Here is a 13052-nt window from a genome sequence, read left to right as displayed (position 1 = left end):
CCTGGATTTAGGAAAATGACTCTTTTTTTTCAAAACGTTGTTTTTTTAGCATCTTAGGAGAAAGATTCATCGGACTAAGATTTTGATCCTAGGAGAAGGTTCATCAGACTAGGTCATTTTTTGTTTTTTGGTTATCTTAGGAGAAAGATTCATCAGACTAAGATTTTGATCCTAGGAGAAGGTTCATCAGACTAGGTCATTTTTGTTTTTGGTATCTTAGGAGAAAGATTCATCAGACTAAGATTTTGATCCTAGGAGAAGGTTCGTCAGACTAGGTCTCTATCTTAGGAGAAAAATTCATCGGACTAAGATTTTGATCCTAGGAGAAAGATTCATCAGACTAAGATTTTGATCCTAGGAGAAGGTTCGTCAGACTAGGTCTCTATCTTAGGAGAAAAATTCATCGGACTAAGATTTTGATCCTAGGAGAAGGTTCATCAGACTAGGTCATTTTTTTTTTGGTTATCTTAGGAGAAAGATTCATCAGACTAAGATTTTGATCCTAGGAGAAGGTTCGTCAGACTAGGTCTCTATCTTAGGAGAAAAATTCATCGGACTAAGATTTTGATCCTAGGAGAAGGTTCATCGGACTAGGTCATTTTTTTTTTGGTTATCTTAGGAGAAAGATTCATCAGACTAAGATTTTGATCCTAGGAGAAGGTTCGTCAGACTAGGTCTCTATCTCAGGAGAAAAATTCATCGGACTAAGATTTTGATCCTAGGAGAAGGTTCATCAGACTAGGTCATTTTGTTTTTTTGGTTATCTTAGGAGAAAGATTCATCAGACTAAGATTTTGATCCTAGGAGAAGGTTCGTCAGACTAGGTCTCTATCTTAGGAGAAAAATTCATCGGACTAAGATTTTGATCCTAGGAGAAAGTTCATCAGACTAGGTCTCTATCTTAGGAGAAAAATTCATCGGACTAAGATTTTGATCCTAGGAGAAAGTTCATCAGACTAGGTCATTCTTTTTATTTATTTTTTTATTTTTTTTTTCTTCAAAAACAACTTAGGAGGAAATGCATCTCCTATGGGTAAACTTAACTTTGAGGAAGTGCGTCTCCTGTGGGTACAATAAACTTAGGAAGTGCGTCTCCTATTGGGGATAACTGTTCTTAGGAAGTGCGTCTCCTACTGGGTGAAACTAAACTTTAGGAAGTGCGTCTCCTATGGTGAAACTCGCTTAGGAAGTGCGTCTCCTATTGGTGAAACTTGCTTTAGGACGTGCGTCTCCTATTGGGTGCAATAAACTTAGGAAGTGCGTCTCCTATTGGTAGAACTGAACTTAGGAAGTGCGTCTCCTATGGGTGAAATGAACTTAGGAAGTGCGTCTCCTATGGTGAAACTCGCTTAGGAAGTGCGTCTCCTATTGGTGAAACTTGCTTTAGGAAGTGCGTCTCCTATGGTGAAACTGAACTTTAGGAAGTGCGTCTCCTATGGTGAAACTGACTTAGGAAGTGCGTCTCCTATTGGTGAAACTTGCTTTAGGAAGTGCGTCTCCTATGGTGAAACTGAACTTTAGGAAGTGCGTCTCCTATGGTGAAACTGACTTAGGAAGTGCGTCTCCTATTGGTAAAACTGAAACTTAGGAAGTGCGTCTCCTATGGTGAAACATATAAACTTTAGGAAGTGCGTCTCCTATGGGTAGAACTGAACTTAGAAAGTGTGTCTCCTATGGTAAAACTGAACTTAGGAGGAAATGCATCTCCTATGGGTGAAACTGAAACAAACCTAGGAGGAAATGCATCTCCTATGGGTAAAACTAAAACTTAGGAGGAAATGCATCTCCTATGGGTAAGACGTGGAATGTATGCCTCTATTATCTGGGCGGGCTCCCAATTTCAACACTTGAAATAAAAAGACTGAATGTATGCCTCTGTTATCTGGGCGGGCTCCCAATTTCAACACTTAAAATAAAAGACTGAATGTATGCCTCTATTATCTGGGCGGGCTCCCAATTTCAACACTTAAAAATAAAAAGACTGAATTTATGCCTCTGTTATCTGGGCGGGCTCCCAATTTCAACACTTAAAAGTAAAGACTGAAACCAACATATCCTATTTGAGGGCGGATGAACCCAACATATCCTATTTGAGGGCGGATGAACCCAACATATCCTATTTGAGGGCGGATGAACCCAACAGATCCTATTTGAGGGCGGATGAACCCGACAGATCCTATTTGAGGGCGGATGAACCCAACATATCCTATTTGAGGGCGGATTAACCCGACAGATCCTATTTGAGGGCGGATTAACCCAACAGATCCTATTTGAGGGCGGATGAACCCGACATATCCTATTTGAGGGCGGATGAACCCAACAGATCCTATTTGAGGGCGGATTAACCCAACAGATCCTATTTGAGGGCGGATGAACCCGACAGATCCTATTTGAGGGCGGATGAACCCAACATATCCTATTTGAGGGCGGATGAACCCGACATATCCTATTTGAGGGCGGATGAACCCAACAGATCCTATTTGAGGGCGGATGAACCCAACATATCCTATTTGAGGGCGGATTAACCCAACAGATCCTATTTGAGGGCGGATGAACCCGAAAGATCCTATTTGAGGGCGGATGAACCCGACATATCCTATTTGAGGGCGGATTAACCCAACATATCCTATTTGAGGGCGGATGAACCCAACAGATCCTATTTGAGGGCGGATGAACCCGACAGATCCTATTTGAGGGTGGATTAACCCAACAGATCCTATTTGAGGGCGGATGAACCCAACAGATCCTATTTGAGGGCGGATGAACCCAACAGATCCTATTTGAGGGCGGATGAACCCAACAGATCCTATTTGAGGGCGGATGAACCCAAAATATCTTTAAGACTTGAAAATGTCTTACCTCGAATACTTGCTGGGGATTGGGATGAATTTTCCTTTTCTACCTTCCCCATTTTTTATTATTATTCTTTTTTTCTTTAATTCTTTTTTTTTGTTTTGTTTTTGCATAGCTTCTTCCTTCAAAGACTACCTCCCTTGATTTACTTACCTGTTGGGTGGTAAAATGTTATCAGCTGAGGGTACCTGACTTCCAGAAAATTTTCTAAATGGAAGGAAAATTTTCTGCCCCAGTTTGATAATATCCCTTGTGGCATGCGCTTCTGCATCAATGCCATTTCCTTTACCTGTTTCAAATCAAACAAAATTTGTTAGTTTAAAACATGGTGGTTGGCTGTGATACTCCTGCTGGGATAGTTCTCCCTTTCTCCCTCCTTGCTCTGTGTTCCACAACTTGTTGAGGATGATATTATGTGCTGGGGATAATCCCTTCCTGCTGGAGATATCCCTCTTCTTTTGTGGCATAGCTCGGAAACTGGCATTTTCCCGACCTTTTAGTCTAGTATGGATTTCGCCAAATCATGCTCACTGCTCTCCTTGCTCTGTTCATGGGCCTTGGCCTTTGAGGTTTATAACCTTGGGTTTGACAAGGATATCTCTCTTGACGCTCGTTAATCCTTTTGTCAATTTCCCTTTGCTGGGGATATCTTTTTTGACACTGGCCTCGCGCTTGTTCCTCGCTGACTATACCATTTGGATATACTAGTCAGATCTCATCTTGGAAAGCTGATGGCATATTTTGAAGTCATTTCATACTTGTTCTGACCGGACAGACTCTATTGGGGAAATTTTTTATGAAAGGAGAAAGATAATAGAAACAAAATAAAAGACAAAGGAAACAATGACTCTTTTACAAAAGAAACTATAAATAAATAAAAATATATCAAATGCAGATATCGACTCTAATGGCCATGACATGCATATGGGGCCTATCCTTTACCGTCAATCATCTTTCAAGATCTTCAATTGGCGATTCCCCCTCTGATTCTCAATCTTATTCGACTTGTAGTGCCCGAAGGGTTTTCACTATCAAGTCTCTCTCATTTTTGGGTTTTCCTCTCAGCTTTCATCGCCTTATGGTGCCTGTGAAGGTTTTCACCAATAAGACTCTCTCGTTTTATATCTCTCTCTAGCTGGGGATTTGGAGTGTTGCTGGTATGACTCTTTCTGTTGGAGATTAGAGTCCTTTCTGCTGTGGAACAGAATGTTATGTTCGCCGGTAAGACTCTTCATTTGTCTGACTTGGCATTTTTGAAAACTGATCAGAAGGTCTTTCTTTGGACCGTAATGTGGGTTTTGGATAGGCTAGAAAGAAAAGGTATAAAAGGCTCAAAAATGCATTAATTTTGGGTTATTAGTTACAACATTCGGAATTAGATTTATTTACAACGACCGCAACCTCTGCCCCAGTTTCTTGCTTGGGGATATCTTAATTGTTTTTTTTTTCATTTTTCAAAACTATGACCGAGCCGTGAAGCGCCTACGTATCCTCTTTGAGGAATCAGGTCAAACGTAGTTCCCACTTCCTCTTTTTCTTGTGGCTTTCTTTTTGTTTTTGTTATCATTTTTCTTTTCTTTTCTTTTTTTTTTTTCTTTTTTTCGTTGTTGTTTTCTTTCTTTCTCTCTTTTTTTTCTTTTGTTTACCTGCCGCGCTTGCGTATTCTATTCGTTGCTACTAATTCCGAACGAGGGGTATGAAAGGAAAATAAATAAGGCTCAAAAGGGGTAACGAAGGATAAAGTGTTTAGGTAGCAGAACAAAATGCCTTCGTCATTTCAGTCTTCAAAACATGCCAAGTGCAAACAACACACTTTAAATTTGTAGTCTCTTCTGATGGTGCTGGACTTTGACAATTATATTCAACATTTGCTTTTTCATTGGTCCTTTCTAAAGCACCGTTGGGCGATACTCTCATTATCATGAACGCCCCTCATGCCAATTTGGCGAATCTTGCTTTTAACGGTTTTTCTTCATATTTTACTTGCCCCAGTTCCATATGACTCGAGCTCTGAATAATCTCAACCGTCCTTATTTCCTTTAAATGGTCTGATCACCTTTCCGGGGTTTTATGATTAACTTTTAAGATTAGGCCCAAATTGTGTGCGTATGTCATGTCCCTAGAATCGGCATTGAACAGAAAATGGTAAAAGGACAAAAGAATGACTGGAAATAATGAAAGACCGGACTTTGTATTAGACTACTGGTGAAATGGTTTAAATAACAAAACAAGCAAAACAAACCAGAACAAAATCCTAAAAACAAACTGGACAAGACAACATCCGACTCATCACCCTAATAATCCGAACAACAGAAATGACAACAAAATGAGCCACCACAAGCTTCTCTCTTGCTGACCCAGGAACAAAACGTCCTCCCACTTTATCAGAATCGGCATTTTAGCCACTGAGCTTTGCATCAATACTGCCGAGACCATTACCAGCTTCAACCTCATCAACCTCCGTCGGCAAATTCTCGAGGAGGTTCGAGTGCTCCATGTCACTGTTATTAATCGCAACCCGCCCTTCTCGGATCATTTTCTCTACTTCCTTTCTCCAGCTATGACATCTCTCAATGTTGTGCCCTACGACATTGGAGTGGTAGGCGCATCGTGCTGCCGGATCAAAGATCCTTGCAAGCGGATTTATAGTACATGCGGGGAGTGGCTCAATCGCACCAGCATGCCTTAGCCTTTCAAACAGACTGGCATAAGATACCCCGATGGGGGTGAGAGCATTTCCTCGTTTCAGCAACCTCTTCATTCTTGCATGTTGACAGGGCCGGAAACCTGACCCAAGTGGCTTTTGGTAGGCTTGTGTAGGTGGGTAGGCATTTTGTGGAGCCGGGTGCCTGGAAAGTGAAGTATGGCGGGGAAAGAATTGGTGTTGGGGAGCGGAGAAGCATTGAGGAGTGATGGAGCTGCTCGGATAGCTGGGAAGGCTGCCATAAGTAGGTTGGGATGGAGAGTATGGGGGATCTTCCATTATGGTGTTGGGTGCTTGGGAATTGACCGAGTTCAAGAGACTTGGCGGTGGAGGGGGTGGTGCTTTTCCCGTTATCCATGCCTGATACATGTCTGCCACATGCTGTCTCAGCAATCTCACTTCTTCTACCAACCCGCTGTTCCGTTCGATCAATTGTTGTCGGTCATCAGTACCGACCCACTCGGTTCTGCGGTTCTGAGCCATTGTCCTTTGATTTTGCTTTGCAAGGAGGAGTTACCACAACCAACCACTTTCTATATATGGACACATCAAAGGGAAGCCATCACGTTAGTGTTAGGGCACTGGACAGACAATCATATATCAGAGATACAATGTACCTAAGCAGTTAGACAATTGTGCCCCCTGAAAATCTTCCACACTCTCTTTTATTTATTTATTATTATTATTTTTTTTATTATTATTTTATTTTTCATTTTAGTGGTGGTCGAATCTTATGGAGATTGCCTACGTATCATGTCCCCGCATGAATCAAACCTTGCGTAGTTCGGACCAATAAAATAAACAATAATGAACATTTTTTCTTTTCACTTTCATATTAAAACAAACTGGGTTTCAAAGGTTTAGAGATGACCTACAAACTTGAAAATCAAACAACCCACCTATTTTAATCAAAAGGTTTACAAACTTCAAAACAAATGGCCAACTTTCTTCTTCCATTTGCTAATTTTAACCAAATGGTTGTTTTTGCAAACGTGGCCCTTTCCAACTCTCACATGGATTTTGAGGCCGAGGAGGATTATTTCGACACTTTACAAACTTGTCCATTCTTTTACGAAAATAACCCTTCGACAACTGAAAGATTATTCTAAGGCTATTTCGGCAAGAACGGTTTAAGACGCGGCCGAAGCTGGCTCGGCTTATTATGACAAAAGACGGTATTCACCTGACCGTCGACTTTTTTTTTCAAATTATAATAAAAACTTGGTGTTGCAAAACACAGCCCTTCAGCGTCTCGGGGACGAAGCTTTTTTAAGGCTGTGTGGGTCCATATCTCAAAATGACCCAAAGGTGGCTGTTTATGCCAAGTTAGCCTTCCGGCGTCCCTTTCGGGAACATTCGGCTATTTATGACAAAACAGTATCACCTGACTTATTTATAACTTTTTTTTCATCGTTTTTCAAATTAGAAAAGTCAATATTGCAAACACGGCCTTTCAACGTCTCGGGGACGAAGATTTTTAAGGCTGTGGGGGTCAACTGGACCAAGTCTTAAAAATGACCCAAAAGTGGCTGTTTATGCAAAGTCAGCCTTCCGGCGTTCCTTTCGGGAATATTCGGCTATGTCTTGATAAAACAGCGTCACCCAACTTCTTTATGAAACTTGACATATTTGCTATTTTTTGTAAAAGGGGAAGTTGGACATCACCCGACTTATTTATGAATAAAAACTTGACATGTTTTTTTTTTATTATCATTATTTGTTTTTGGCTTTTTTAGCAAAAAGGGGGTTGGACCCGATGAGGGTTGCCTACGTATCTCACATCCGGTGAGAATCAAACCCGCGTAGTTCGGGCCGATAAGAATAAGTAGGCAAATAATAATAAGAAGATGAACTAACCTTTTTTTGAATTTTCGTTTAAAAGAACTACTTTAAAAGAAGCAAGGAAATATTATTTTTTGATTGATTTTCTTTTTTAAAAGAAAGACTAATATTTTTTGAACTTTCGTTTTTTTTTATTCTAAAGAAAAGAAGAAAATATTTTTCGGAATTTTACCTTTAATATAAGAAATGCTTCTAAAATGTTTTTTTTGAATTTTGAATTTTCTTTTCAATTTTTAAAAGAAGAATCAAAATATTTTTTTATTTTTTCTATTTTATTTTTTAAAGAAACAACTAGAAAGACTTTCTAAAGAAGTAAATAATGGAAAATATTTTTGGATTATTTGTTTTGAAAATTGGGATTCTAAAAACTCTTGGTAAGACAAATGTTCTTGCAACAGATAAAGATATATATACATATTTTGGAAATAAAGAAAAACTTTTTGGATTTTTTTTTATATATATATTTGCAAAAAATAATAAAACTACTTTCAACGCCCAACTCTTTTTATTTTATTATTTTTATTTTTATTTTGACATTTTCATAAACAGATAAATAAATAAAAAACCCATTTAAAAACAAAACCTTTTTTTTTCATTTTTACGGCTAAACAAACTATTTTCTTTTCTATATTTTTAAAAACAAGACAGAACAATGATGATTTTTGTTTTTCCTTTGCTTTTAATATAACAAACTAACAAGACATTTTTCATTTTCTCAAAATTTCAGCAGAGTTTCGATACTACTCGGACATTGATTTTTCTCTAAAAATAAGTAGTTATATCTCTACACTGTCATTTTTTCTCCTCTTTTTCACGATGTTTTTTTTTAATCTGTGGAAAATAATGAAAACATACAAAATCTTTTTGAATTTTCATGCTTTGTTTTATTTGTAATTTTATTTTTTTTATATTTATTATTTCTTTCAAAAATGTGGCATGGGAGACATAATGATTTCCAAGACTTCTTGGATTCCGCAAATGCTCCCCATGCGCTTTTCCCAACATATGAAGCGTGGGGGACATAGGGAATTCCAAGACTTCTTGGATTCCACAAATGTTCCCTAGGTGCTTTTCCCAAAAATGAAGCGTGGGGGACATAGGGAATTCCAAGGCTCCTTGGATCCCACAAATGTTCCCCATGCTTTGATTAAAATAACACCATGCTGGAAATGACCAAATGACCCATTCGCCCTTGACTAAATACAACATGTAGTACATAGGATGCCAAAAGCTGGTCTATTATTTTCAGGTTGCTTGTCCTAGACGGACTCAACCCCTGTGTTGAGTCCCCTAAGTCAAATGCACATGATGCAAATAAACGTTCCTACTAGGGATCCGGCATGTGGCTTTGTTATACTAAGTTCAGAACCTGGGTATTTGTTCTAGACCTGGCTTACCCGAGCGGACAGCTCGAGCCGAGGGGGGGCAGCGTACCGGGAATACAGAAGCTTCACCGGCTTAGCAACTTGTCCGAACCTCGTTCTAAATTGGGATTTGACACTATACAGAAAAGAAGTCGTACGAAGTACACCCTTCTTCATGATTTAGAAGACTCAGAAAGGATATGGGTTTCGGCACAGTTTATATACAGTTCAAATAATATCAAAGCGGTAAAAGCAGCATTTAACACATTAGGCTCAAACATGTAAAAATCAGATAATAGATAAAGCCAAATAATAACAATTATTTTAAGCTCGAATTCTTAACCCTGAACCAGTGGTTCTGGTCTCTTGTCCCCAGCGGAGTCGCCAGAGCTGTCACACCTCCTTTTTCCGCGCCCGGGGGCGCAGGGGGAGTTTTTTCCAATTAAAGGACAATCGAAACGGGATTGGTTTAATTATTTCAGAGTCGCCACTTGGGAGATTTAGGGTGTCCCAAGTCACCAATTTTAATCCCGAATCGAGGAAAAGAATGACTCTATATTACAGTCTGCGTACCAGAAATCCGGATAAGGAATTCTGTTAACCCGGGAGAAGGTGTTAGGCATTCCCGAGTTCCGTGGTTCTAGCATGGTCGCTCAACTGTTATATTCGGCTTATTTATCTGATTTTTAATACAATTATGAACCATGTGCAAATTTTATCTTTTAACCGCTTTATTAATTATTATTATTAAGAAATGTGAACATCGCTTAAAATATATCTTTGGACTGTGTCACATGAAATGCACCCACAATCCGAAACATATTTTATTTGATGTTTTAGAATTTGGATTTGGGTCGCATGAAATGCGCACCCGAGTTTAAGAAAATTAAATTATTAAAGGCGCGCCTAAAGCAACTAGCGCCATTATTATTGTTGGGGAGGGCCGTGAAATTTGCTAAACGACCCGTCCCGGAATTTAAGTATTTAATATATACACTTGGAGGGCCCCGCAATTTGTCCCTTTTATTTGGCGAGGCTCGTCTCATTTTACTTATTATTTTTTTATTATTATTATTTTTTTTTATATATATATTTTTAAAGGGATGCCATTTTTATGCCTTTAACAGTACTAAACCTTATAGCCTATTTACAACTGAAATCTCATAACTCGTTACAATTTTAATAAAAGGAATCTAGCAAAATGAGTGTTTTGGAAGTAATAACAACAAGTAATGCTAGTTTTGTCCGAATGAACTAAGCAAGGGAAAAGACGAACAAATTGACGTTAAACTGTGTCGTGGAACAACTAACCCTACTTAATTAAATGATATCAAATAAACAAAAATACATAACACCAAAAAATGAACAAAACGCATATGGTGAAAACATAAGCAGAAAATTATCATATCAATTTATATATTGCATCTTCGAACATTTAACGTAACATTTCCTTATCTAATACTTGAGGTTTACTAACCTTTGAACCTCGGCAAACTCAGGACGACAAACACGACCCCGACGGAGTTCAAGCCGGACTTCACTGAACGAGGAACAACAACGAAACCCCGGAATAAACTCGACGAACCGGACCTCGACTCAACTTTTGGACTTTGGACTGGAACTCGACTTCAACTCGACCTCACTGACGGACTGTTTGGTCGACGACTGTGGGTCGTTGACGACGAGGGGGTGCGACGCGAAAGCATGCAGAACCAGCTGCTCGGAAACGCAGCGATGCTGAAAATGGTGGAGCAGCTCCGTCGGGGTTGTCCGGTGGTGTTCAGGCGTTAGGGGGGGTGGTTTGCGACTGGTTTTTGTTTGGTTATGGTGGTTTCACGGTGGGGAAGACGACGGGGGGTGGACTGGTTGGAGGAGTTGGGTGGTCGTTCATGGAGTGTTGATGGTGGGGGGTTGTTCGGAGGTTGACGACGGTGGTGATGGGGCTGGTGGTTATGGCGGAGATGCTTGGTCGACGGAGGGGAATGCGACGAAGCTGGTGTTTAGGCGTTGGAGGGGACGGTGGCAACGTAGGGGGGGGGGGGGGGGGGCTGGGATCGTTTTTTCCTTTTTGTCCCGTTCTTTTTCTTTTCCAGTAGGTTTTATCTCTTTCTTCTTTTGAAGAAGAAAGACCAACAGTAGTCTTTCTCTTTTTCGTTTTTTTTTTTCTTCTGACCCAAAAAAATCCAAAATCCCCCCCTTTGTCAAATGTGTAGTCCGTGTATTTGACATGGTTTGCCCCGAAAGAGCCCACGCGTGGTGGGGTTCAAGGCATATGTCTCCCACGCGTGGTGGGGTTCCCCACATGTCCTGGACACGGTTTATTATGGGATAGGTCCGAAAATTAAGCCTAAAATCGGGTAGTTTGAACCCGAATATTATTCTTTTGCCCGGACCCGAGAAATAGGAACACGTTGCTTAACTAGTCCTATGTAAGCAAAATAACTACCAAAAATAAGACTAGTATTTAAACAAAACTATATATTTTTAAATATTTTTCAAGATTTTAAAATAGCTACAAAAATATTAATAAAACTATTTTTTATAATTTTCGTAAATATTAAGATAAAATATGAAGTACTATTTTTGTATTTTTTCAAAGTTAAAACGTTTATAAAATATTAATAAAACCATTTTTTGTAATTTTCGTAAATATTAAGATAAAGTATGAAGTAATATTTTTTGTATTTTTCAAAGTTAAAATAACTATAACATATTAATAAAACTATTTTTTGTAATTTTCGTTTTTTTTAATAAAGACAAAAATATGAAATAATATTTTTTATATTAAAATGACTTCAAAACATTAATAGAATTATATATATATTTTTTGTTAATTTTCGAATTTATATAAAGTACCAAAATAAAGTGCAATTTTTGATTTTTTTCAAGTTTATGAGGGATACATAAACTAAAATTTATATATATACTTTTTTTTTGTAATTTTTCTTTTTGCAATGAAATAAAGTAAAAATAGTTAAAATAGCTATACTAGACCCAATTTCACATATTCACACTAAAAATGTAAAAATTCTCGGGGAGGGTCAAAAATCACGTGCTTACAGCGCTTTAGTACCTTAATGGAGTGGGAAGGGTAGATATGGATATGATGACCATGCGATAACATCTCGTGTAGCCCTCATTGAGGAGTGATTACCAAATGTTGTGTGGGGTGATCCATATTATTTATAAACCTAGGACCCCCATTTCCTTGACTTGTTTATTTCATTGTTTGCTTTCAAACTATTTTCTCAAAATTCAACTTTTCTTTTGTTTTCTTTTAATTTCACCTATTTGTAACCCTTATGTGCAAATCCCCTCTTATTTGAAGTCTTACTCGCCTTCATGTTATTTGTACTTAAAGTCACAACCGTAGTCTGTTCGGGAACCACATTAGTGGATCCTGAGGGGTGCTTAACACCTTCCCCTCGGGATAATTTCAAGCCCTTACCCAATCTCTAGTTTCCTAAATCAAATTCTTCCTAGTGTCCTAATGCACTCAAATCATTAGGTGACGACTCTTCAATCCAAACCCAATTCCCAAAAGGGAACGAGTTGTCCTCCCAAATGTCATGAATCTGCTTCCGCGAGGAAAAAGGAGGCGCGACACTTACATATTCATAACAATTGATATACACATGTTATATAGTTTTTATTTAGAAATATTGTAGAAAAATTGTAGAACAAATGAAATTCAATACTTATTTTGATATACACATGTTATGTAGTTGTTTTGTCGAAATATTGCAGAAAAATTGTAGAACACAAGAGATATAAATAAATTTCACCACTGGTATAACAAATCAAACCTGCAATTGCGTTCGAAATAGACATACTGCATTCTAAATCAAAATCCCGCACTGTTATACATAGCGGATACATTCCTAAGCTCTTGTTTTCCTTTTTCGTCTCCATGTATACTAGAACTCCCATATCGTCCCTAATTTTCATTGGCGGATAATTTTCGATGACAATGTATTTGATTTCGATTATTTTTCTGATGTATCGATCATTTGATGCTCTGCGATTGTAGAAATCAATTGGCTATAAGTTGCATCTTCGCTGATTACAATCCCATCGATATAAAAATTCATGTATCTCCCAAAACTATCCCAATTACCATTTAGCTGAAGCATAATAGCTATTTTCGACATTATTGCGCATGATTCAGTATAATTGTAGATAATTGATTCGATTTTGCTTGTGAAACCAGAATATACAGTGAAAAATAGAGTATCGAAATTGTGAGAGAAACAGAATAATTTCAGGCCTAATTAATGGCGACTAATGCG

The sequence above is a fragment of the Nicotiana tabacum genome, chromosome 1, assembly GCF_000715075.1.
Source record: "Nicotiana tabacum cultivar K326 chromosome 1, ASM71507v2, whole genome shotgun sequence".
Classification (NCBI taxonomy): Eukaryota; Viridiplantae; Streptophyta; class Magnoliopsida; order Solanales; family Solanaceae; genus Nicotiana; species Nicotiana tabacum.
Note: the sequence above shows the minus strand (reverse complement) of the source record.